This window comes from Mytilus edulis, chromosome 1 (assembly GCF_963676685.1).
Source record: "Mytilus edulis chromosome 1, xbMytEdul2.2, whole genome shotgun sequence".
NCBI lineage: Eukaryota > Metazoa > Mollusca > Bivalvia > Mytilida > Mytilidae > Mytilus > Mytilus edulis.
This window is the reverse complement of record NC_092344.1, coordinates 32,019,851-32,024,984: the sequence shown is the minus strand read 5'-3', so window position 1 is coordinate 32,024,984 and position 5,134 is coordinate 32,019,851.

Sequence of the window (5,134 nt, the reverse complement as noted above, 5' to 3'; positions counted from 1 at the left end):
ATTAATTGTGGAGTACTAGCCATAGGGTATAATTGTATCAACTATACACCTTTAATAAAACATAAGGAAAAGTTAATTATTTACAGATGACTGAATTTAAGCAATAATAATTACTAAATAATTAATATTATATGTAATTCATAGGATTGTCATCATAAAATTTTAAAAATAATATTCAAAATGTGCTGAGGTGTAAGAAAAGGTTAAATACATGTAAGAACTGAATATATTTACAAATAAGAATTTAGAATTTTTAAGTGGTCTTAATTTAAACTATTTGATAATTGTAAGTTACAAGTGCTATTTGTACATTATAATGTAAAATGAAAAGGTTATTTTATAAGACTTATGAAAAAGGGTTGGGGTTTAGAAAAAATTAACATAGTATATCATAATACATATTGAGTTTTCCTTCACAGTTTAAAAGTACCTATTTTGGTATCTGTCATTATTCTGTAAAGGTGCTTGATATCTTTTTTGATACCATTTATTGTAATCCTTTTTGTGCGCATGTCATCTCATAACACATATTAATTCTAGGCAGAGTTTCAATGTTTTCATACACAGTTGAGTAACAGTTTATATCCTTGATAGTACAGTTCATTATGAGATGCAGTAAATTCTCTTGTATGATCTTCTTGTATGTTGAGGTATCAATTTCATCCACGATTCGATTTTTGAGCAATATTTAGATCTTATTTGCTCCAATTCTTTGCAGTGAAGGATACAATGTTCTAGATCTTCATATCGGGTTTACTTTCGGATCGAACTTAGCTCTTTTGGCTTGGAAAATGTACGTTTGAGTACTTGTTCTTGATTTACTTCTCCTGCCTTTACATCTTTACTATTGTTTTTACGCTTTTCCATATATTGTACCATTCTTTCCAGTACCAGTTTACATTTCAATTCTTTTGACCCGTACGACCAACTTTACAGTTTCACTGGATTTATTGAAATCTGTTTTATTACATGACCATTTTCTAATATGTATGAGGATATTCCATATGCATGTTTGCAGCTGTCCTAAGTCAGAAATCTGTTGTTCAGTAGTTGTCGTTTGTTGATGTGGTTCATAAGTGTTGCTCGTTTCTCATTTTTTATATAGATTAGACCGTTGGTTTTCCAGTTTGAATGTTTAACTCTAGTCATATTTGGGCCCCTTTATAGCTTGCAGTTTGGTGTGAATCAAAGCTCCATGGTGAAGACTGTACTTTGATCTATAATGGTTTACTTTTACAATTTTGACTTGGATGAAGAGTTGTCTCATTGGCACTTATACCACATCTTCTCATATCTATAAGCACTTACTTCGTAAGCAATATTTCACAATAGACGTGTAAGATAGTAATTCACAAAAACAATCAATAAATTATTAATTATCAAAACGAAATAGATAATGGTGGTTCCTATTTTGATCTATTCCTCGGAAATATGGGGGTTTGAAAATAAAAATAATACATAAAAATTACATCTAGAGTTTTGTAGTAAGCGCATTTTGGGAGTGCGATCATCTACACCAAATTTTATGGTGTATTGGGAACTGCAGATCAAGTTAAAATGGTATGTTTTTGGCACAAGCTAGCAACAAATGATAAAAAAACTATCGGGTAAATTGTATAAGTTACTTTGGTACATGCATGAGCATGAAGGTTATAATTTCAAGTGGTTTAACTGTGTAAACTCTGTTTTTAATGACTGTGGCTTTTGTGAACTATATAATATTCTGGAGCAAGTTGATTTTAATTATGTTAAAATTAATGTAAGGAAGCGTCTCCAGGACCAGTTTATTCAAAAAGGGTTCTCTGATATAAACAACTCATCAAGGGGGGGGGGATTTATTTACACTTAAAGAAGAGTTTTGCTTAGAACCATATCTGTTAATATTAAGGCGGGGTGATAGAGTAAATATATGTAAATTAAGGATATGTAATACAAAGTTTCCCATCGAAACAGGAAGATGTAGAAATGTACCACGAAATGAGGAACTTGTCCTCTTTGTAAAGCTGGTCTTGGGGATATATACCACTATATTATGTAAATGTACCAATTGTGAAGTTAATGATTTAAGGGGGAAGTTTATACCTCCATATTATTCAAAATATCCAAATGAAAAAAAAAGTACTTGGCATGCTTAAATATTGTGATATTAAAGTGCTGTCGAAGCTGTCAATTTTTATTCAAAAGGTAGAAAAGATGCTTGTCTAATTTAAAACTGTAATAAACACAGACTTATTTCTGAAGATGTATAATTCAAAAATGTATACTGTTTGTATTATGATCTATGTTGTAATTAATATTGTGTATTATGTGCTCCTGTTACGCAGTCTTCTGCGGCTGAGTTTTCTTTAATAAACTATATACATATAAACAAATTGCAGGGAAATAATATATAGTGTTATATAAGCGTTTTAATATGATGACATACATTAAGGATACATTTTGTAGAAGCAAAATTAAACCTTTTCTATAATGTGATGCTAGATTACAAAAAGGAAAACAATGGAACATTTAGAACTCACAAATCAAAAAGAAACTAACAAATCCATGTCAAGATCGGAAAAATAAAGGCAATAGTGGTTATACTGCTGTTCGAAAAAAAAACCGACAAAAAGGCGGAAAAAATCTACTTAACGTTCAATATAAAACTAGACTCGCAGAAATGTATAAGTACCCTGCCACGTACACTCTGTGTTTTTTGTTGTTGTTGTATTCATCTGATGAGTTAATTAAGCCTTTTATAACTGATTTTCATAGTGTGTTCTTCTGTTGTACTGTTACACCACTGTCGCAGGTTAGGGAGATAGTTTGACTTCAGCAAACTTGTTTAACCCTGCAATATTGTGTATGTGCCTGTCTCAAGTCGGGAGCCTGTAATTCAGCGGTTTACCTTTGTGGCTGTGTAACATTTTTACTATTCGTTAATTTTTTGTATAAAAATGCGGTCGTTAGTTTTTTCTTTTGAATCGTTTAACAATCGTCGTTTCGAGACCTTTTAAAGCTGATGATATGCGTTGTGGGCTTTGTTCTTTTTAAAGGCCCTACGGTGACCTATAGTTGTAAATATCTGTGTCATTTGGTCTCTTGTGGAGTGTTGTTTCATTGGCAGTCATACAACAACTTTCTATTTATAAAAGTAACAAACAAAAAAACAACAACCAAAAAGATGTGACCACATGTGCTAAGGAGGGTTTAAACGCCGAAATAAATTCAATAGATATTGGAAGTTGTGTTGTGAGTGCCAATGAGACAACTCTCCATCCAAATAACAATTATAAAAAAGTAAACCATTATAGGTCAATGTACGGCCTTCAACACGGAGCCTTGGCTCACACCGAATAACAAGCTAGTTAACAAATATTTTATAAAAGCTGTAAAGGTATTAATTAAGAGATAAAGACTACAGTTCCATTCGTAAACACCAATATATTTTATGAGAGATTCAGATTAACAAGAAATCGCTAATACATGTTAAATATAATCAAATACACGATGATTAGAATATGTTTTCGTGAATGATGCATAAATCCGTTTCATAGATTGATTGGTTGATTATTGACTTTTGGGCTATTCCATGGGCGCCAGTTTTTATTGGTGGAGGAAACCAGAGTGGCCCGATAACCATCGATCTTCGATAGGAAAACTAAAAACCCTAGTCAATTAAGGTTGGAGTCGAGTGCCCCCACACGAGCGGGGTTCAAACTCGCAACCTCGGTGTTGACTGGTTAGTGATTTCAGTAGAACTACTCAGACCACTGTGGCCATCGATGCTCCCCGTTTCAAAGAAGAATATTTATTTTGGTTGAACTTCTCTCAAAACCCCTTTCACTGCCTTTCAGGAACTGATTTTCAGTGTAACCACATGTACTAAATGTCAGTGGACAAGAGTTTTTACTAGAGTTTTGTCAGATACAAGCAAAATCTGTTTTGCCATTTTTTACTATCCTAGATGTAGTGTTATGAAAGACCGAAAAAATAATTATGGACAAGTACAGTGTACACACATATATTGAAAATAACTTAAAGTGCTTACAATGAATGAATCTAGTGATAAAATTAAAGTTGCAGAGCAAGGCAAATAGTATTGAACAATAATTTCACCATGGATACCATGATTAAAAGGTTGTACGATAGCTATATATATTGTCAGTTTATTTTCAGTCTATGAGTTTGAATGTCCCATTGATATATTTTGCTTATCTACGTAGTCAGAAAGTTCTGAATTTATTACCTCAGAACTGTTGTTTTATATTACTATCATATATACAAATTTGCTGGTTAAATATTTTGCAAATATTGTATGCATATTCAGGATTAGAGCTTATTGAACAATAATTACTCAAATGAAGGTTTTGCAAAGTCGGTTGACCGGGATGGAGAGCAAAACATAAAATTTAATAGGACACAAAGCCACATACGAAATCCTTAAAGTGTTGTTACAGTGTTAATCGGTTGTTTTTGTACAAAACCGTACAAAACTCATATTTAATGTCCGTATTTCGATTAGACGAACATAGATATCTATACATCCCCGAATTGCATGATGCATGTCAACTCATAATAAGTACGGGTACAACAGTTCTATACTCCTATCACACAATTTTAATATGGGGACGAAGTCCCCAATTACGGTAGAAAAATCAATAATAATAAAAAAAAAAAAATCGGGAAAATTTCCCGAAGTTTTCATTCTACTAATGAACTCAAAATCGTTAACTTTTTTTCAGATCTAGTTCCTGTTCCGGTTTTCCCCGCATTTGCGCAGAAATCTGTCTTGTTTGCATGAGACTTTGAAAAGAAAATTATATGTATCAGTCTAGCAAAATATAAGATTGGAACTCAATACAATTTCATTTTTAATAATTGTTTGATTCCTGATGGAAGCGTTTCTTTTGTTTACATTGAATATGACGTCATAACTTAAACAACGTCACAGCTAAATCCCTAACCACAGAACCGAAATCGGGAACGTTACGGTATTTCCGTTTCCTTTATTAACATGTTTGAGGTAAAAAAAAAAAATACATACAGACTTCGTCCCCATTCACAGGTTATGCCTGCCTCATATTAATCATGATTGATCAAACATATAATTATCAAGGAAATAATTGCACTAATAGGGAAATAATTTAGGGTA